The sequence below is a fragment of the Hetaerina americana genome, unplaced genomic scaffold (assembly GCF_022747635.1).
Source record: "Hetaerina americana unplaced genomic scaffold, ioHetAmer1.1.p SCAF_9, whole genome shotgun sequence".
Classification (NCBI taxonomy): domain Eukaryota; kingdom Metazoa; phylum Arthropoda; class Insecta; order Odonata; family Calopterygidae; genus Hetaerina; species Hetaerina americana.
The window spans coordinates 74,446,144-74,469,133 of NW_027287538.1; positions in this window are offsets into that span (position 1 = coordinate 74,446,144).

Consider the following 22,990-nt stretch of genomic DNA (forward strand, 5'->3'; position numbering starts at 1 on the left):
TATTTAACACTTTATACTTCCTTCTACCTAACTCAGTTTTCATCCCTTACTTTCCTTCTGCCGTCTGTCTTTCTGATCATCTTGTCCGTCATTCTCATTGTTCTTGTCCTTTTCCTATGAACTATATCCTTAGTTTCTATGCCGGTTTCCGATATCCTTATTTGATACGTTCCCATATTTTCTACGTCGTCTCTTCATCTCATGATTTCCTCTACAGCCTGCTGATACTTCATATTTTACATTTCATTTCCTATATCGTCATTCCTATGTAATATTTTTATACTGGGCGCTACACTTTATCATTACCGAGCATGAACCGAGTCCGAATGCGCTACCGGAAAACTTAATTAATTAACTTAATTAATCACGCTGTTCATAAATCTGTGCCTAACCATAATGTAGTCTGGCTGATAACGTATCTCCCGGAATCCCCGGGATATTTACATTCATTCCCACGCCTTTTGTGGGGTCTAAACCAAGTTTTCGTTATGATTATCCCCTGTCTCCTGAAAACACTACCGCTCTCTCCCAACACTCCCGACATTCCTTGCTCCTAATTCCAGTCCCCAACCTCAATGCCATCTCCAACTTAACCGACAGTCACGTCTAAATCCCGCGTCACCACCAATTGTTTCGCCCCAGGAGCACCCTTGAGAACGTCCCCTGACTGATTGTATGAGCACCCTTGCGACTTCTTCCACCCCATGATTGATTGGGGGCATGCATACCTGAACAGTGGCCATGTTCGTTGATTTTATTTCTACTACAAATATTCTATCAGTCGCTTGCTCTCTTTTTACTACGCTTTTTCCGACGTTTTTATCAAGCATCAATGCCACTCCTGGCTGCATATCTTCCCCCAAGTTGTACATTACTTTATATCATTCGTACGTATCACTCCAGTAATCGAATGTGAAAATATTAATCGCTGTGTTTTCATCGGTTTAGGGTCTCAGTCAGGACCGTAATACCTTTGAAATCTTGAATTAATGGGATGGGAAAGGGAAAGCAGGTGATAGGTAGGTCTTTATTCCGGATGGCTTAAAAAGATGTAAGCTAGGTAGAATGTCTATGCTAAAAAATGATGGCGGATGGGGAGCCCAGAGGGTCCGTGTCGGAGAGGTTGGTGCAGGAGCTCCGATCCCAGATCGAGGGCGGGGTGTCTCCTGTCGAGAGGGATAGGGGCGGAGTTTGAAAGCCCGTTTCCGAAAGAAATTAGATTGGCGCGGCGCCAATAGAGATGTACGGATTCGCCCGGATGCAAGCTGCAAACTGCAGGGTGATGGCAGACCTACCTGCGATCATCCAGTCCTACCTTCGTCTCCCAGTGAAGGCGTCGCCTCTCCGTAGATCGGACGACTGGGAGGTGGATCCTCGAAGCAAAGGAGAGTGTAGTATGCTGCGGCGAGGATTGGAATATGAAGAGGCAGATCCCATCTTCGTCTTCAATAGGTACCAAAGCACCATCGAGCTCCTAGTCCGCCGCCGCTGCCTAGGCAAAGCAGTCAGCCTGCGGGTATGGTAGTAGGTCGGTTGCTCAAATGTCTGAGATCTACTTTTTGTTAAATACGTGGAACATGGTTGTTGAATGTTGGCCCTCGTGGTGTACGTCATGGTGCGGGGTTCCCCAGGGAACGTAGATAATAGCACGGGGCGCGGGTTACTCCGAGGTACGAATCGTTGCACGTGTTGGATTTAGACGATATGCGCCGCAGATTTGAAGGCAATTTGCGTTCTTACGAGATAGTGAATACGGAAGTGAAGCGGGTTGGGACTCAGTCCGAGAATACTTAGGTATTTGTGGCATCTCAATCGTTCGGGAGGTAATTATTGGAAATAGGCATCGCAGGAAGTGACGCGTGTAACACACGTTCACACGGCGAGTTTTTAACGCCATTGGTGGCCCAGAGCGTAGATCCGCAAAGCATAGGCGTTCTTCGGAGGAAATTGATACGTTTTAAGGAACATTTGTTGAGACTAATCAGATTAGGTAATCAGAGATTGAAAGTATTGAATATTAACGGCTCCCTTAATACGCGCGTTCCCTTTTCCAACCGTCAAAAACAGTGATTTTTTATACACAATTAATATTGTCACATGGAATTGTCGAAGCATAAGAAAAAAATATCGGTACGTACGAGGGTAGGGGCAGAGGTTCTCGGAATCACCACCCAGATACCAACACTAGTGCAACGAGTTTCCCCGCGTAGTAAAAGGCAATCCTTTATGAGTAAACACGTCACGCGTCAGTACTCTGGGAAGAGATTAGTGGCGCGGACGCCTCTCTGCTGTTCTTCCCGTGTAATAATTTGTGAAGATGGAAAAAATTGAGTTTGGATCAGTGATTGAATACATCGTGAAGAAAGAAATGAAAGCAAAGGAAATAAATGCTGAGTTTCAGAACACTCTGCCTCTTTATATTCAACTGATGCCTCGTGGACAAACGAGTTTGTTTGGTCGGGACAGCTTAGATGATGATCCGCGCGACGGTCGGCCGAAATGTCTGGCCACAACACCAGAAGTTATTAGAATACATAGAAAAGGCAGGTATCGTCATAGGAACTGGATGTTGGCTCAGATAATACGCAAACGAGAGCTGAGATTTTCAGAGATTTTCATCATCTGCAGTAAAGAATGGCCCAACGGAGGAACATTCGCCGAAGTTCACTAATTAATCATTGCTTATAGTTATTTTTTTTGACGACGACGACAAAGGGAGTGTTTGGGAGTTGGACAAAGAATTATAATCAAAGAAGCTTATTGATATGTCCATTCTACTGACTCCACCGTTGATGTTCTGAAAGCTCGATGACCAAATCTCTCTTTCAGTACTCTTCACCAAGATTAGCAACAGCATACGCATTTGTAATTGCCGGAGATTTGAATCTGCCGAAAATTAATTGACGTAATTAATGCGTAGGAAAACCAATTAAAATCGCTATTCGCGCAATACATTCCTGAATACATTCGCCAAAATCTCATTGGAGGAAAGGATCCAATCATCGACACAAGAGAAGAGCATACTCGTCATGTTAGCGACTAATACCCAAGAGATTATTGCGAACGTGGCCGTAATTGAAAACATTAGAGATTCATAAGTATATATTCATTAAAGGGAACTTGAAAAGGCTTCAGGTGATATTTAAAGACCTACTGCAATAATTTATGCTGGAAACACTGATACAGAACGTATTTAATATTTTTAAATATTATACGCGACGAAGAAAAATAAGGTTATTCCATACAAATTCAAAAGTGATATTAAAACCAACGCTGGTGAAACAGAGGTTAGTGTAACGATGGAAGAATGAAAGATACAATCAAATTTTAAAAAACTGTTTTTAAAATAATGACGGAAAACTAATGAAGTCATGTGAAGGTAAACTCGTGGGATGTTGACCAGAATTTAAAGAAATCATGTACAAAGCGTTGCATACTTTTAATAGCAAAACTCTCTCTTATTTCATTCCAGGGTGTAATTAACCAATATACGAGTAATTTGGTGCCATTCTAGTTGACGCTGTATCGAAAGAAAAATCTGGTTTCCCTTATCTTTCTAAATGTCCCACATGCCGTGTTAGAGAATGAAGACCCACTTTACTTATTGTCTCCAGCATTTCTTAATCTCCATCTCTGAATCTTCTATTTCTACACTTTTCATGATGTCCTGAAATCATAGAAATACGCAAGTGATGTATTTAAAATTTTAAGAAAGTTTTCAGTAGATTAATAGTTAGAAATTGATACGGAAATTGAGATAGAATGTATGAACGAGAAAATGATCCGGAGGTAAAGAGACTCATAATCCAATCATAAGTGGAATGTAGTCATGAATGGGTCGAGTTCATTGGTGGAAGACGTGTCTTCAGGAATGCCACAGTGAAGTTCGGTATGATCCGGATGAAGGAGGTGTTGACCGGCAGTGGGATGTTGAAGACTGTGATAGAGGGTAGAATGTTGGGCAAAAGAGGAAAGGGAAGGAACAGGATAGGGATGTTGGACGGGATGAAGGGAGGAAGAAAGTACTCAGAGATGAAGATGGACCTGAATGATGGATTTTGTGTTTTTGTTAGGAGTAATAAAATATTTGTTTGGTAGTTGTGTCCATCCAAAAACCTACCTTAACCGGTAGATTACCTTAAAAAGAAATAGAATATAATTCTAAGCTGGACGTTAATCTTAGATTAGTTCCAGACGATTTTGTCATTTATAAAGAATAAAGACTAAAGGAGTTAGCGGATTATACTCTATTGAAGATTTAGACCATAGTATATCGGTGTGGTGTATGGAACGGGGGTTAAATTAAAGATATCAGAAAAAGTGAAACGATTAATTTTAGTAATTTAAGGAAAATGAAATAAATAAATGAATTGTAAAATAATAAATGGGATTTTTTTTGCTTCTCAGGAAATGATATTTGGTATTAATCTGAAACATTACTCAATTTGGTATTAATACCCTGAAATTTAACTTTTCATGGGGTATATCAGAAGAGTACGTGCGTCAGCCTTGAAATAGATAGGTTTCAATTGATGGGTTGAAAGAAAATGTAAGAGGAAGGTGTTGCTACTTAGGTCAAAATCGGAATGTATAACAAATGTTTGAAATCAATTGAAGAATACGCTGATTTAGGAATTGAAAATGGTTCAGAGAAAACCCTCCAGGTTTGCTTCTCTATGAGAAGAGAGAAAGCAATGCGGGTATTTCTGAGGATTTAGTTAGGGAGCCTATTGATTCTCTAATAAAGCAGCCAGGAAAAACTTTACTTTAAAAAAAAGTAAAATACATCTTGGTTTGTCTGGATATTCCGAGTGAGTTACTATGAAAACAATTAATTTGGTAGATTTCACCACTTGAATGAGGTAAGAGAGATAGTTTTCGTATCACACGCATTCGTATCATATACGCGCTCTTCTCTCGCAAGATATGCAATCACAAAACAATAAAATCCTAAGCATCCGAATATATTATGAATTTATTAGTAAAACTTAATGATTAATCAAACATCATTTTTTGCATATTGATGTATTTTGACACATTCATGCTTACATCCACCTCGCAAATGTTTCCGTTTGACAGCCAATATATATTCAAATGCCATTTTCAACAAATACTTGTTCCGCATACATGACTGGGTGCACCAACAACCCCCACCATACCCCATTTCAACGACTTGCAGGCATTTAGAAGATGTAGAGAACTCAAGGGCCAACATTTATTCGGGCGCATGAGAAGTTAAACTCGAAAATATATTTATCTACCCCAATTGATTGCCATATTTTTAAAAGTGACCAAAACCGTAACGGTTCCCACTTCTGCCATACATCCAAGTATTCCAGGAGCCATTAGAGAAGTAACCAAAACCTCATTCCGTGGCACCTATAAAAGGGAAATTTGCTTTGGAGTGACATTTTCCGAAAAACAATGTCTTTCAAACCTGGAAATCCATCAAATTCACGACGGAATGATTTCTTCCTGCAGTGGCTTAGGGTTGCATTCATCGAGCAAGTGAACCACGATCACGGCAACACGAGTGCTTTGCCCGTGACAACCGGACACTGCTTCTCCCTCGGGGGGGTGGGGGGGGGGAATAAAAGACGAGGACGAGCACTTTTCGTCGAAATCGAATATTGCGATCTCCACGAGAAGCGCCGTGATGGGTTCTAGGTTTTTCAGTGACGTCGACTAAAAATCAAGGGAATCAAAGCATCGGACTGGAAATTTGTAAAGCCCAAGAGAATAACGGCTGAAATCGGTCGCCTTCTTTTTTCCTGGGGTGTTATCCTTTGCCGATTTCATCGGACAACCGACGTGAAAGAATCGAAGGGAGGATGAGGAGGCGAATGAAACGGCGCGATATCTTTCGAATTGAATAAACAATCGCTCAAATGGCCTGGATGCTCGCTCGTCGGCGCATGTAAAAAAGTATCACATTGGCCGAATGAGGCGTCGGACGGGAATTTTATTTAGCAGGGGCGATCTGGAGAGCGGGGGAGGAGGAGGTGGGGGGGGGGAACGCCTCACAGAAAGGAAGCCTTTCAGTCAATGGTCCGTGTCCACTAAAACGCCCTTTTTCAAGCTTTCATGCATATGATGAATGATTTTTCAAGAGTGCTTCGCTTTTTACCATCGAAGTGATTCGCCCAAGTAATTCTCATTACGTTCAGTAACGTGTAACGTTGGAGAGTTATATAAAATGGGTGTTGTGTTGAATTCGAAGGATACATCATGAATTGGGAGGAGTTTCTAGTGATATCAACGCAAGTGTTACAAGTGCAAAAGTATCAATTATTAAGTATATGCAAAAAATAGGATATGATAAATAGTTGCATTGTTTGGGATATCGCTTTCATAGTTCTTCACTGGTTTAACTATATCCACTCACTTTTTTCACCATAAAGTCATGTGGGCATACATATTTCTCTCTCTTAGCATTTCGATGTTGACGTGCTCACTTGGAATAAATATATTTTGGAAATTATATTCCTGGAAGTTAAAATGGGCGATGCCGTTGGCCAAGTTCATAGCCACAATTAAATGACCTGAACCATACAGTCACGTAGCATCTGCACTAATTTTTCAATCAAATTAAATATTGGAGAGGAAAAAGTTTTAAATTAGGGATTTCATATAAGATCTTCTGATCTTACGATCCGGATTTTCAACCGTAGTACCATCTGCAGGTGATACTACGTTTTGAAACCAGGGTCGTAGTATCAGAAAACATTCAGTTAAAATATTAAAGCTACAATTTTTTCCGCAACGGATTAATTCCACAGATAACGTAAATCATGAAGTTATAGGTTTTATTCCAACTAATGAATTAGGCTGAAAATCATAATAAATGATGTCATTTAGCTTTCTAGGTGAGTATTTTCGTGCGCATGCATTTGGGCATATGTAAAAGTGATTTATCATATTAGAAGTCTCGGAATGGCAGGCAATTGCATCAAGAGGAAAGGCTTAGAATGAAATCGGTGGAAAAGAGTACTGCGAATCCGGAAGCAGGTGAATTTTATGGCGATGGAATTTTGTTAATACAATCTCCAAATCAAATAGTAATCGTCATCATGGGTGTTCGCAGGTCAAGCGCTCAGATAGCACACTTTTAAAGCGACAGGGTTAAAGGTGACCGGAGGCACATGGGAAGCCTCCGTGAAACTTAATGATCCCTATGTAAGGGCACACCATTAAAGGGCTCTTAACACGATATCTGCGGTAGGTCTTCCCAGATTGGACGCCCCAATACATTTCAATGTCACACAACTTGGTCACCTGTTGTCCAAACTCTTACTCACCTCATCACGTAGTACGCCAATGACAATCACCCCTCACAATCACGCCCCCATTCGCCCCTCGCATACCAAACCCCACCCCCCTCGCCCTCGACGCCCCCTCCCCGCGAACCAGGCGCTAGTGATGGGGCAGCGGGGGTTGGGCAGAGGGGGGGGGGCGCTGTTGTGTACACACTACGCGCCGCCGACATCTCGGACCCATCCTCTCTCTCCACCCTCCTGCCACCCTTTCCTCTCTTCCTCCCCCCCCATCCCGTCCTGCCTGCCTGCAAACACCACCCCCTAGCCAGAGGACAAACATTGGGACCTTCGGGGGCAGAGAATTTCGAGAGGAAAGGGGCGCCGAAGGTCCATTAATGTGCTTTTAAGCCCGTGTTTAACTTACGGAAGCCAAAACTCTCCCCTCCCCACCAACCAATCCACCTGACCTGGGGAGTCTTCATCCCCCCACCCGCTCCTTCTTCAGCACTACAATGCTTATCTGTGTGTGTATGTGTATATATATATATATATATATATATATATATATATATATATATATATATATATATATATACGCACACTCATATACTGGGTATGTATATAAATGGGAAACCCTTTCGGGCCCACTCAAACCCTTTTCCCCTTACAACTCATCCCGCACTCCTCTCCCGTCCCTCCCCTAGCCTCCCTATTACAGTTTCCTGGGCCACAATAACCGACTCAAGAGCAAACAAAAGGCCTATGGTTACCAGGGCTTCATCTCCCCATCGGTGTACCACAAGGCTCGGGACTGTGGCCTCGCAGTTTATACAACGGTCCGTTTAACACGCGTATCCCTCTTCCGTCCGCGCTGTCGCACTCACTTCCTCGCGCGCATTCGATGGCGATGAGGTCGGTGTTTAATGCGGAGGCGAGTTGGGCTGAGGAATGGGGGGCAAAAGGCGTGAAGGGGATTGGCCGGCTCTCCAATCAGTTTCCCCGAAAGTGCCACCGAGTCCGGGTAAGATGGCCTCAAATAAATGAGTGCTACTAACTGTAACAAGAACTTGGGCATTCTCTCAGGCGGAAGCTGAATTTCAGAAGTTTACGCTCTTCGAAGAGGCGCATTCATGGCCATATTTTCGGTAATTCATTTCGCATGAAATCGTAACGTTATTGACAGAGTAAATTAAGAATCGAAATAATTCCATTACTTCTTTTTGAATCGGTTATTAATAAATACATTGTATGTATTTAGCCTAGATATTGGGGCTTTCGAATATATACGAGGGCGATTCTGAAATGAAAGTCCCCTATTTTTTTCATGAAAAATCGAAGTTATTCTCAACTTTGCCTACATCTTTGGAAAGGTTGAGCATTTGGCTATTTTCTACATAGTCGCCTTGACGATTAATCACTTTTTATCAACAATCACCACCCTTGTAAGCAGCTTTTTAATACTGGCGTCGTACCTTTCTCCCGCCGCGTCGTGAAGCCAACTGACGAATGCTTCTCCGATATAAATTCATCGTCATTTAGTGGAGGTGTACGGTGTGAATTGTATGGACATCAAAAACGTGCGGAAGTGGTGCCGTGGTGCAGTTTTTTGATGGCCGGGAAAACGTCCACGATGAGCAGCGGTCGGGGCGGCCGAGTTTTCCGGAATCAACGGTGGCTCCAATTGACGAGATGGTGTCCAATAACCGGAGTTACATTTCATGAGATAAAGGAAGGCCTTCATGAAGAGAGTGGCTCCTTCTCCGTGCAGAATATTGTGTCGGAGGTCTTCGGTTACAGCAAGGTGTCTCACCAATGGAGCGTGTTTACATCATGACAATAAACGTCCACATGTGTCACATCAAACGACCACCCTGCTCAATGAATTCCGCTGGGATATATCATTGACCATCCTTCTTACAGCCCGGACGTTGCCCCCAGCGACTACCACTTGTTTCCCGCTCTCAAAAAATACCTCGAGGAGGTGCAAGAAGCAGTCGTCAGTTGGCTTCGTGATGCGATGCATATATATATATATATATATATATATATATATATATATATATATATACAGGTGGGTCGCAGTAAACCAGTGTGTAGAGCTTTGGACTACTGACCGGAGGGTCCGGGGTTCGATTCCCGGGCAAGGCACTCTGGGCACCTGCAGCTCCACCCAAGCTATGTGATTTTTCGGGTACCAGGTCTTCCTGGGAAACCATAACCGGCACAGGGAAAGGAACTGGCCCCCCTACCCTGATGTGTGAATTTCACACGCCGTATAGGACCTAGTACTGGGTGAACTCTACCATCACCTACCAAACCGACCTTCGGGTTGATCACTGTGTTTATGGTTATATATATATATATATATATATATATATATATATATATATATATATATATATATATATATATATATATATATATAGATGATTTCGTCGACATAACACGGAAGTGCCGAATAGTACATTAGACAGTAACAAACAATATAGAAACACAAAAAAAGGATCACTCACACGTTATTTCTTGATAATTTCGACGGAATTCTACTCCGTCTTCATCGGAAGATAGAGAAGTACACTCTGCTGGAATAGTAGAGGAGATGGGTTCGAGAGAAAGGGAAGGAGGCCAGGGGAAGGGGACAGCGGGAGGCTAAGGAGGGGTGAGAGGAATGGTTGGGGAGAGGAAAGGAAGAGGAGAGGCTAGAGGGGAGCGGAGATAGGCAAGGAGGGAGAGGGAGGGGGTGGAATTGACACAAAATCGGAAAATAGAACAAATGCTCACCGCAACTATTGCAATATACGAGACCCAGGTTTCAACCTACAAAGTATTGATCAAGACCTCGCAAGTCAAAACAAAGGCCACGTACACCAAAACTCATTCGGAAAAACACAGTGTCCCTCACTGACTGACCCCCCGATATGCTTTGCTTCCACAAAGTAACAATTTTAGGCCACTCCCATCAGTGAACGACATTGAGGCCCGGATGCTGATAGGCCATACTGATAGATGTAAATTAATGCCATTTCAAGAGTTTTTAATTCTATAGGGTTATCTGATATAATAATAATAATAAGGAAAGGTGGTGAAGGAGTTTCCTCAATCACTCCTTTCCTTTTTTTTATTGCGGAAGCAAATAAAAAAAAATAGCATACAGAAAAATAGCATGATATGTTGAGGGGGTTCCTGCTCTGGCTTAATCCCCCTTTAGTGTTCTGATATAATTAACATCAATTACACAACATGAGAAAAAGAAATATCAAACAAGAGGACTCAGTAGCATTAAATTACAGAAATAATGTACAACCCAAATTTAGTACAATTAGTGATAATAATTATTATAAGAAATAAATATATTATTCTATGATAACACTTCAGTTTACAGAGTCATACAGGATTTTTTTTCTTTGATCGTACACTAGGCAAAATAATACACGTTAACTTAAAATAGCAATTACATACAATTTTATGTACACAATAAACGAGCAATACAATTACTAGTTTTATCATGCTTTATTTCACCAACTTCAAATGTCACTACAATTATCAAATTTCATTGTACCATTTTAAATAATTGGTCGTTGTTATGCTTAAGGCAAAATAGCACGATCTCACGCATCTTGGTCTCGCAAGTCATGCTGTGCCAAATTTCATGTCTGGGTTTTTCATACTGTAGGCACTCCTCTATTCTATGCTTAGCGGTGTCTTCTGTTAGGCAGGTACTGCATAGATTAGTCCTTGATTTTCCTATTCTATTGAGGTAGTGTCCAAAATTTCCATGCCCTGATAGGAGTCGCGTCGCTTTATTACTTAGCTCGAATTTTATATTTAGCCTTTCAATGACGTCTGGGAACATTTCTTTAGTGTGAATACCCTTATCGGAATTCAGCCAGTCTTTATTCCACTGACGAATTGTTTGTTCCCTGATTATGTCTTTTAATTGTTTTTTGCTTATGGCGTGATTGTGTTCGATTTCGGAGTTGAAGTATTTTGTGCCTTGGCCCGATTTGACTTCGATTATGCTAATTCTCTCCATAACCTCGTATTTTAGAGGTGGTTGTCCGGTAATTAAACATAGTGCGTCCGTGCTGATTGTCGAGTAAACTTTGCTAATTGATAAGAGGCAGGGTCTTTGTGCTTCTCTAAGTTTTCTTTCGATTCTGCTGTAGTTAACCTTATGACCCCAAATGGAGCAGCCGTTGGTAACAATGGGTATTGCTACAGCTTTGTACATCAATTGAAGGGAGACCGTTCCAAAATTAGTTTTGCAATACCTACGGGCAGCTTGAAAAATTTTTTTGGTTTTCCTGGCTATGAAATTAATGTGGGCCTGATAAGTTAATTTTTCGTCTAAAACGATGCCCAAATACTTAAAAGATGGTGTGCGTCGGATTGCTATTGTAGATGTATAACAGTGGGGTTCCTAGACATTTTATTTCCGAAGACCATGTATTATGTCTTGGTTGTTAAAATGACCAATTTATTAACTATTGCCCATTGTTCTATTTGTTCAATACAACTTCTAGTCAGCTACTCCATTTTAGCTCTTGAGTTAGCTTCAATAGACAAAGCCATATTATCAGCAAAAGCTATTAATCTACATCCTATGGGGAATTCTTTCCTTAATATCTGGTTAGTAATTACGTTCCACATTAACGGACCCAAAACAGATCCTTGTGGGCAGCCCCTGGTGAGGATTTTCTTCGTTGAGATAGTTTTCATTTTGCATACGACCTGTCTATTGGTAAAGTAATTTGAAAAGAGTCTAGTTAGGTTCGAAGGAATTTTTGGTGTTTTCAGCTCCTGAAGGACAGAGGGCCACCAAACAGAGTCAAATGCACCTTTTATTTCAATGAATACCACTAATGTATATTTATTTTGATTATTTAAGTTTTTTTGGAGGGCCTTGATTGCGTCTGATGTACTTCGGTTATTCCTGAAGCTATATTGATTAGGATGATTTAGCGTGTCCTCGCGAATTATTTGTATTCTCTCTTTAATTAATGTTTCAAGTATTTTCCCTAGGTCAGGTAGGAGTGTGATAGGACGAAAAGAGCTGGAATCTGCATGGTCTTTTTCTTTTGATTTTTAAGTTGCATGTAGGGTCTCTGATTTCCAAGTGTCGGGGAGGTATGATAGCAGCAGACAGTCGTTCTAAATATTTGCTAGAAAACTTATGTTGTTAACAAGTTTTTTGATAACAAGGCCGTGGATTTGGTCATGTCCAGGCGCTTTTTTCGGTTTAATCTTACCAATTGCATGGAGAACTTCTTCTTCCGAGAATGGATCAAGTTTTTCAGACTCGGGGATTATTTTAGATTCCTTCCTGATTTGCTCATGCTCCTTGTTGTCGAATGTGTCGTCCGGAAGCAGAGTGTCAAGGGATAGCTTGATTTTTTCCTCCAACAAAGGGATGCTTCTGTCGTCCCTGAGGGTAGTCCCTAGGATGGTTGGTAGCTTCATTTTTTCTGAGAACAATTTATAAATGAATCCCCAGGCATTTTCTTCAAGGTTTCGGGAGCTAAACTTCTCCCATGATTTGTTTTTAGACTCTTTCACTTTAAGTTTATATTCCTTTAGTTTGGCCTTGCATCTACTTCTTAGGATATTTTTGTCTTCCGTATTACCTTTCTGGTATTCGGAATGAAGTTTATTGAACTTCGCTTTCAAGTGTTCCAGCTTCACGGTCCACCAGGGGTGTTGATTTTCCGTTTTTGTGTATTTTGGTATGATTTCATTCAAGGTTTCTTTTATTGCTGTAGTAAACCTGTCTATGCGGAGGTCAATATGCTCAGTTGTTGGGGTGCAAGATGAGTGGGGGAAGGGCGGGAGAGAGTTAAATGGTGGGATGGAGTGGGGTGAAGTGGTGAAAATAGGGCAGGTTTCACATCTTCCTCGATGACATGGAGTGGGTATGGCTCTGGAGGTGTGAGGGGATTTTGAGAGCGGCTTCGTGGATTTGAGGATATCTGATAGGTTGGCGGGCCTTTTGAAGGTGACAGAGGGGCATTTGGGAAGAAGGTTGGAGTAAGTGTTGTGATTTTTGAGGGTGGGGAATAGGTCTTTGAGGATGAATTTGAGGGACTGAATGCCTGGGAAGTAGGTAGTACAGATTGAGAGAGGCTGGGAGTCTGTGGTTGAGGCAGGCTTGGGGGTGTAGGAATGCTTGAATTTTTTTTATGGAGGAGAGAATCAGGGTATTCTCATTGGAGGAGGCAGTGGTGAGGGTTGTTGAGGTATTTGTTAAGGGATTCGGGATGGTTGCAAATAAGGTGACCGCGGATAGAGAGGGAGTAAGGGAGGGAGCGCTTGGTATGGGAGGAGTGACAACTGCTGTAATGAAGGTACTGCTGCTTCCAAGAATGTTGTTTATCTTCTAACCTGTAAACCCTGCCCGTCCTTTTACATAGGCCAATGTTCCACACCACTTAACATTAGGATTAATAACCACCGCGCCTCGTGCAATCCCTCCTCCCCGTCCGCGGGTCTCCCCATCCCTAAACATGCTTCCAATCATAACATGCCTTTCAACCAGTGTTACAATGTTTCCGTCCTAGTGTCCCTTCCCACATCCGATAACCCTATAGAATTAAAAACTCTAGAAATGGCATTCATTTGGCTCTGAATGGCCAATCAGCATCCGGGCCTCGATGTCGTTCACTGATGGGAATGGCCTAAAGATTGTTCCTTTGTGGAAGAGATGCATATCGGAGAGTTGAACACTATGTTTTTCTGCATGAGTTTTGGTGTGCGTGGCCTTTGTTTCGACTTGCAGGGTCTTGATCACGACTTCGTAAGTTGAAACCTGGGTCTCGGATGTTGGCAATAGTTGCGGTGAGCAGATTGTTTTCTTTTCCGATTTTGTGTCAATTCCACCTCCTCCCTCTCCCTCCTTCCCTATCTCTGCTCCCCTCTAGCCTCTCCTCTCCCTTTCCTCTCCCCAACCATTCCTCTCACCCCTCCTCCGCCTCCCGTTGTCCCCATCCCCTGCCCCCCTTCCCTTCCTATATTGTTTGTTATTGTCTAATATATATAAATATCTTCGAAATGTAACGCTCTTCGGCGACGCACAAATATATAAAAACACGGATGTAGATTTGTAGAATAGAGATACACAAAGAAAGGACACTCACAATATGTTATTTGACGTTTCCACAGCTCGGCTGTCGTCTTCACAATGGCGTTCTCGGGGGAGAGCGGAGAGGACGTGTGCGGGGGAGAGGTGGGGGAAGGAGAGGTAAGGGACCAATAGGAAATGAACATGGGGGTGGGGGGGATATGTAGGCAGCCATATGATGCATTCAGTGGGCTTGGTTCAGCCCGGGGGGTTTAAATGATTGGGCCACCCAGATATGCGCCATCTCGCGGGTTCTCACCTCTATTCTACTAGCAGATTTGGGGAGGATTTCAATCACCGAAACAGAGAAGCAGTCGTCAAAAGATTGATTGTGGGAAGCAGTGTGAGTAGGAATGGAATAATAAAGAAATGTGGGAGATTTGGTGGAATATCGGTGGTTATTCATGCGGAGGGAGAGAACGGTAGTGCATTCGCCCACGTAGAAGGCAGGGCAGAAGTTACAGGAGAGGCGACATATAATATTTTTTGAGGTACAGGTGGCGAGCGGTTTGGAGTTGGTACTGAGGGAGGGGGAGGGTCTTAGAAGATGACAGCATTTGCAGCGTGGGCGGTTGCATGGTGTAGATAGGGGGGGGGAGAGACGGGGGTGCTCGCAGTTGGTTTTGTGGACTTGAAGATGTCTCGCAAGTTCGACGGGCGTTTAAATGAAACAGAGGGGCAATGTGGGAATAAAAGTGATTATTTTTAATCAATAGCGAGATCCCACTCTCCCTCTGCCAGAGATATACCACCCTCCAGGGAACACCCACTGATAATATCAAAATCGTCAACTCATACTTCCGCGGCACTCACTAAACCAGAAAAATTACTTAAAGTGTCTTTTTTCCCAAAATATAACACCCACTTAATCAGCACCCATCGTCCCACCTCCCTTCCTTTCAAACGTCACACAAAATGTGCCCGACAAATTTGCAAGCATCAAGGCCCCGCCTGCCACCCCTCCTCCTAACACTGGACACGCCTCATGGTGCAAAAACCCCCTCCCCCCCGCACAGGTTCTTCTTCGAAAGAAATCTTAAAGGCTAAGTCAACTTGGAAAATTATGATAAAACCCTTTTTGTAAATTCTGCCGCTCTTTTTACTTGCACGTGTGCAGCACTTAATCCTCCATTCTAATCAACAAGCATCATTACACCACATAATGCGAGTACGCTAGATGGTATAGGCTGGTAGCCCCGTAATTCTTGAAGGAAGCAGGTAAAACTTATGCTCTAGCTAGGGTAACAAACACATGAGTTTTATTGTGATACAGAGGGAATTTATAATTAAGGCACCGAACTTATGGTTACTAATCGCTTGATACGACTAGCGGAATAAAATAAGGGAGATAAACATAGTCGCTCCCAATTTCCAATATGCGTTTCTTCCCCACAAGATATGCAGTCATTAAAGAAAATGTCATCAAGATCCGAAAAAATTAAACTAGCTTGACGAAGAGAGTCGGAGGATTTATTCAAGCGCAACAGCTAATGCACATAAGCGAGAGTATGCACGAGATTTGCATTTGAACAAGCACGCAGTCCAGTATTTGTATGAAATAATATCTCTGCGTGTATAGCTGGTGCTCTAACACCCCCTGCCATACACCCTCGTGGGTAGAGCCCGGTGAGATTTGTGTCAATGAAGATGAAAAGCTCCCGCATTTCTTGATAACCTAATTCCTAAACGTAATGTTTTTGCAATTAATCCTTTCGTTGATAGATGATTTGATTTTCGTGTTGCATTTTTTTTTAATGATGATTTTTCGCAAAAGCTTAATCATATAGTGTAACCCAAGCATAGCGAAGGTAATTACGCATTTTTTTACAGAAAGCCAGGAGAGAACGGAGGAATAATAGAATGCCTTTTCATTAGTTACATGGCAGAATAAGGATTATTAACCGAATATCGCAGGCAATGCTCATAAAAGGGCTAAAGTACAATAAGGACGGATTAATTTTAGAACCGTTGTACCTTTGAAGCGCAATACCTTTGTGTATTGTGAAGAGCAAAGTAACTCTTCGGTTGAAGAATATAAAACTGTTAAATGAGTATTGATAAAAATTCCAGGCATTAAATCGGGGCTCCATATTGCAAAAGTGATGCCCGGCTCAAAAGGCTATCGGGAATAAGCAGAGGGATATTTAGGGGAATAATTTATGACGTGACAATAAGCGAATTTCTCTCCTACCGAGTGAGGCTCCGACTGATGTCAAGCGGCCGTCGGTGTTGACAAGCGGAAGGTGGTCGACGTGACGGGAGAGCAGAAGCAATGAAACGGCAGCATTTCATGAACAAGAAAACACACACGACAAGTCTCTCGAAGACGAATACCCCCTTGCTAGCTCATTGTCTCCTTCGTTCAACTCGCCATAAATCAAGCGCCCGCCCTCTCGGCCTCCGACGAAAAGGTCATGGAGGACCGCGGGAGCCCCAGTCCCTGGCGTTGTTCCCTTGCTGAGTGCCCGCCTATCTCTCGTGACTAACCCCGCTCAAGTACAGAGGAGGACAAGTACCCTAAGGATGTTTATAATACCGAAAATACGAGCAAACTCACTTTATATTTTATAATAACATGAAAATTTTAAGTTGAACTAAAACATTTCTTTTTAAATGGAGAAACACACTTCAACAGTTCTGCTATTAAACTTTTCTCCGAGTAAACTATGTGCTTTCTTATAGTTGGAATTATTTAACCATATTATTGCATTGATATTTAATTTCTCGGCAAAAAAGATAATATCATAATGTATTCAATTAGTCGATTGCACAAATGAAAGTGCGGAATGTTTCTTTTAATATCCCAATAGGGATGGGTATTTTTTATACATTTAGGGGGCTGATCCAAGCCATCACCCATGTACCCATTTACCTGTTAAGCAACTGCGAATAACTACGAATTTTGTTGCAGTATGGATACAATTGTACACAAAACAATTAATTTTAGCTTTGGCAAAATAATTTGGCGACCCCATCAAGTTTCAAGAGACAATGCATGGCAGATCAACCTTGAATAACAATGTTATCTCCGAAGACAAAAGCGGAAACGGACGTGCTGGTTAAGGATGAAAATTGAATGAATGAATTAACAAACTGAAAATTACGCTATCATGTTCGTAAGCATTGAATAATACACTGTGGTGACTGCATTGCTTCGCAATTAAATCACACAGCATTATACAGTAATTATGCGTACCTTATATAGTAATTGTCTACTATCGGGATAGAAAAGTTTTAATACCTAGATAATTTCAACGCCCGCGAAGTATGTAGGGTATTTCCTCTTTGGAAACGGTTTTCTGCCGGCATGTCGCAATTACAAATCAAATAAAAAAAACCGAAAAATAATAAATTAATCTGCCAATTGCTAACTAAATAAATTCGCTGCCGGAATAAAACTGACTGACTAGCCTACTCGTAGCCGATGAGCATTCTCATCTCCCTTTACGCCCATTAATCTGAACGTGATCTCCGTAATCCTCCCCGTGTCCATTTAGGTATGTGCATGGATCCACCACATCCAGGGGCTTTCCGTCTCAGGAAAGACATCCGCGCGTGTCCCGCCAGAGGAGGAAGGGTTTGACCCCCCCCACCCGCACCCCTCCCTCTCCCCTCCTTGAACCTCATCACGCACGCACTCACAGGAGCTTGCGCACACACACACACGAAAGTAAAATTTCCTCCCGGAGTCCATTGTCAACCCAAGAACGGAGGCGGCTCCGGAGGCGGGCGGGACGCCGAGGCAAGTGTGCGTGTACCCTTTTAAACACATCCCCCTCGTGGAGGAGGAAGTCCCGAGGAAGCCAAGGGGAACGGGCGAGCAGAGGAGGAGATGGCGAGGTCTTCTTTCGAGGAGGGCGCGGGGCTTCCTTGGGAGAGGGAATCTGGAGGTTGGCTCCCGAGTGAGGAAGGAGATGGACAGGGAGGCCTCTTCGGCTAGGAGGGTGTGGGGAGGGGGTGGTAATGGGAGGGCAGGAAGTCTCCACCCCCTCTTCGAAAAAAACACCAGGTCGTCCCTCTCCCAACCCTTACCCCCATCCACCCCCGCGCAGAGCCCTTGCACCGTTTCCAAGCTGGCAAAGAACACGGTGTTTGACCACCTAAAGTGCTTGCTGTTTTCCCGGCGGACCGCTTTCCAAATCTCTCCTTTCCTCTCCAACTCATTCTCCCTCGCTACTTAACCTCACTCCCTCTTTCGCCCTCCGAGCGGCGATCCAGGGCCCCTCTTACCTCCGCCCCCTCTGCCTCCCCTGGCCCGCACCGCCCTCCACACCATTTCCAAAGGGTGCGAGAGAATGGTATTCCCTGCCTTCCCTGCGATTCGAGGAAATGGATTTTCCAGCAGTGGAACGATGCGACATGACAGCAGATGTATTTGATTTCATCATCGCAGTTTAATATTCTCATGATCGACCATCTGCTACTTACCTTGACACAATCCTTATCATAACGTCTCCATTTGTTTAATTAATTTGTTCTAGGTCATGTTTTACACTTTTGCATTCATTTTTTCGACTATGAGATTTGTGATGGGGCCTTTACCGTCGGCAGAGGAAGTCAACATATTACAGGCCACAATCGATGAACTAACTTTATGCTACTACGGATTCCATTGGTTAATTCATGTATTTCCCGGAACACATGGATGACAATGGCTGTCATCAGAATGAATCGAGCATGGATAAACATGGCCACTTAATGAACGTATGAAGTAGTTCGACCTAGCTGAAACCTAATTATAGACAGTCCAATACAAGCAAGTCATCTCCGTTGAGATTTTAATGGTAGGCATTTTTAATTTAATCTCATGGATCATAAAACGGAGCATTGATAATCGCCACAATGGTGACGTAGTGAGAAGAGAGTCTGGCTGCAGAGCACGGACGTTCAATCTTCGGAGTACCCCCAGGATGAGCCCAGCTGAAATCTAAGCCGTGCGCTTCTATGGATAAGGGGTCTCGGTGGGAAACCTCAGCAGGCAAACGCAAAGTAACTTCTCAACTCTTGAATGCACGGATTGCAATCCATCATAGGTTTCAAGCAGCGGCTAAGTTTTACTCTTAGAGATTGAAAACTAGGCTTTGGGTTGATTACTGTAGCGGTGAGATAGTATTCGATGAAGTTGAGAAATGCTTACCCTAATCTTATCTCATGGCGAGTCCACATCGAGGCTTTTCCTTCGCGTGCCTCATCGATTTAGCTATCCGCTCCTTATTGCCGCAACTATTTTTACCTTACTTACTTCAACCACGCAAATAAAAGGGAACTCCTCAACCCTTTCAGCAACTCTCCCCGACAGTTTCTCGCGCCCCCTCTCAGCGCGCTAACCTTCTCGATCCCACCCAATCCGATCTCTTCGTGACGAAACATTCTCACCTCAGCACTTCACTCTTCCTGATTGATATCAAACTCGGGATCGTTTTCGGGAGAGTCCCGAACGCCCCAAATACCTTTAGTCATCAGCAAAACCCTTATTTCCTCCACCGCTCCCACATCCCCTCCCCTATATATCTCTCCCTAATACACTCTAATAGCCCTCCCGGCCTCTCTCGAAGAGGCGGACGAACGTGAGGCCAAATACGTTCCACCCCCTTCCCCACCCCCGCCCTCTCCCTCGACCCTTTTATCTGTCAAGGGGGGAAGTGTAAATAACCTACCCTTAAAAGGGCCTCGTTATGAAGCCCTCAATGGGGACGGCTGAATGGTATGGTTTCATTAAAAGCGACTTCTCCGACTGGTTAGGGAGAAGGTTTCCACATCGCCCTTCGCTCGGACGCCCTTCTGCCCCCGCGAGCTAATGAGTGAGGACGAGCGCCCTCTCTATCACGAGATTGGACAACGCGCCGGAATAAGAATACTACCTTGATCAAAAAGTTCCCGGAATAACCACCGTGTGGCGCTCCCATCGTTCCGATTTGAGTTCTGTTTTTTTTGTTAAATTGGTACATCTGTTGTTGATATTCACTTTAAATCTTAGTGTCATAACTTGACATTTGCAAAAGTTACGTAGCCAAGAGTACATCTATCTCTGTGTGTGTTGGCGATTTTTTACAATTGCAGAAATGGATTTAAATTTGAAACAACGAACTTGTATCAAATTTTGCGTAAAAAACGGATTTAGTGGCACACGGACGTTGGAAATGTTGGAAAAGTGTTTCGGCAACGATTCTCTAAAAAAACGGTCGTTTACCAGTGGCACGAGCGGTTCAGAAGTGGTCGTGAGTCAATCGAAGATGATGAACGCAGTGGCAGACCATCGACATCGAAAGTCGGTGAAAAAATTGATAAAGTATAAGAAATGTTGGTCAATAACCGCAAATTAACCATCAGAGAAATAGCGGAGGACTTGAACATTGCCTATGGATCCGCCCAAGACATTGTGGTTAATGATTTGGGTTTCCGTCGTGTAGCAGCAAAGTTGGTGCCAAAAGACCTCAATTTCATGCAAAAAAGAGACCGTGTTGACGTCGCAAAAGACATGATTTGCGAGGCTGAATCCGATCCCACATTCATCAAAAGGATCATTACTGGAGACGAGACGTGGGTTTATGAGTACGACACGCAATCCAGACATCAGGCAAGTGAATGGCGTTCACCAAATGAGCCGAGACCAAAAAAACCACGTCGTTTTCAGTCAAAAAAGAAGGCAATGCTGACGGTTTTCATGGATTACAACGGTGTAGTGCATCATGAATTTTTGCCAGAAGGCCAGACAGTAAACAAAGAGTATTATTTGGGCGTTATGAGACGTTTGCGTGAAGCAATTCGCCGAAAGAGACCAGAAATGTGGGCAGAAAACTCGTCGATTTTGCACCATGATAACGCACCGTCGCACAGTGCTATCATTATTCGTAATTTTTTGACGAAAAATGCAACAAATACCATCCAACAGCCACCGAATTCACCTGATTTGGCTCCCTGTGACTTCTTTCTGTTCAATCGAGTTAAAAAACCATTACGGGGAACGCGTTTTAGCAGCCGAGAGGAAGTAATGGAAAAATCGCAGGAAGCACTGATGGACATACCGAAAACCGAATATAAAAAATGTTTCGAGGATTGGATCAAGCGCTGGCATAAGTGTGTTGCAGTCGATGGGGATTACTTTGAAGGGGACAATATAGATTTAGATGAATAAACTTGTATTTTTAATTTTCTGAATAAATTCCGGGAAATTTTTGATCAAGGTAGTATTTAGCTCTGCGATGCGGACGAAGCAATTCCGTTTTTCGCCCCTCGGACACCATTTCGGCGAAGGATCTGCAATTTCAATAACGGACAAACGCACTATGATTTTAATTAGAGTCTGGAGTGAGGCCGAAGCTTCGCGTGACCTCAAGTGCCAGTGTATGTAATCAACCCAAAAGTTGGTTTCGTCGGAGGGCGTGAAACTTATACCCCTCGTGCTCCGTGTACGTGTGCCATGCGGCGCGTAGAGATGAAGCATTCCGGGTAGGATAAATAATAATAATAATAATAATTGGGCCCCTTCGAGCAGGATCCGGCAATTTATTGTTTCAATTTCAGTTTTCAAAATACAAAATATGGGTTACATGCCATTCCTTTCCGTTACTCTCCCCGTTCTTACTTTATCTTTTGTTGATAAATCTTTCCAATATTTTCCTAATCGGTTCCTCATGTAGGTATTGCCCAATTTGTTGGACGTTATGCAAATATCCAAGGATAGCTTCCAGTTCGCGTCTTTCCTCGGCGTAAATTGGGCAATAAAGGACTCTCTGTGTATTGCCGTGTCCTCCTCCATCATGCATTCACACGTCCCCTCCTTTTTTTCCCTATTTTCTTGAGGTATGATCTAAACTCCCCGTGGCCCGTTAAAATTTGCGTAATACCGTTGTAAGTTTTAAAGTTGATCTTCATTCTTTCCTTCACGCTAGGTAAAAATTGTCTGGTTGTTTTACCCTTTTCTAATGTTTCCCATTTCCGTTCCCACATATCCAGGAAATACGCTCTTATAAAATTCCTGTTCCTGCTCCATTTCCCAGTTGGAGAGAAAGTTACGTCTCCAAGAGTAGCCTCTTCCATCTGCTTCATCCGTACCTTGATTCTTCTTTCCTCTATTGAGAACGTTAGGATGGGCACTAGGTCCCTCTCCTGGTTCTCGATGCATTCCTGGGAAAATCATACATTTTGGGTTTTGCTGGAAGTGTTCTAGAGGGTCGCCGGGTCTTGATCTGGGAACCCTAGAGTCAGTAGCCATACGAGTTACCTGTAGGGATGCCGCGCCGCTGCGGCAACAACATTAAGCGATACAAATACAGGTAGTATCTCGTGCACGCACGTATGCGAGCAAACGTTTTCCCATAAATGAATATACACACACACACGCACCTGCACGGCTATCTACGTCATAGGAAGGTTCAATTGTAGTTTAAATTTTGCTTTGTGAATTTAGAATGTAGGAGTGGGTTCTACGTATTTTATTACGATTAGTTTGTTCCTTATTGCAATTGCTATTTGTTGACACTTAAATCAAGCTATTGAACCAATTACGCATGAAACGCTTGATGTAGCTTATTTATGCACAAGTCATATGCTGATTGTCCGAAATCATTCACAGAATATTTAAGGGGTACTCTCCGCGAGAAAATTATTTATCTTTTCT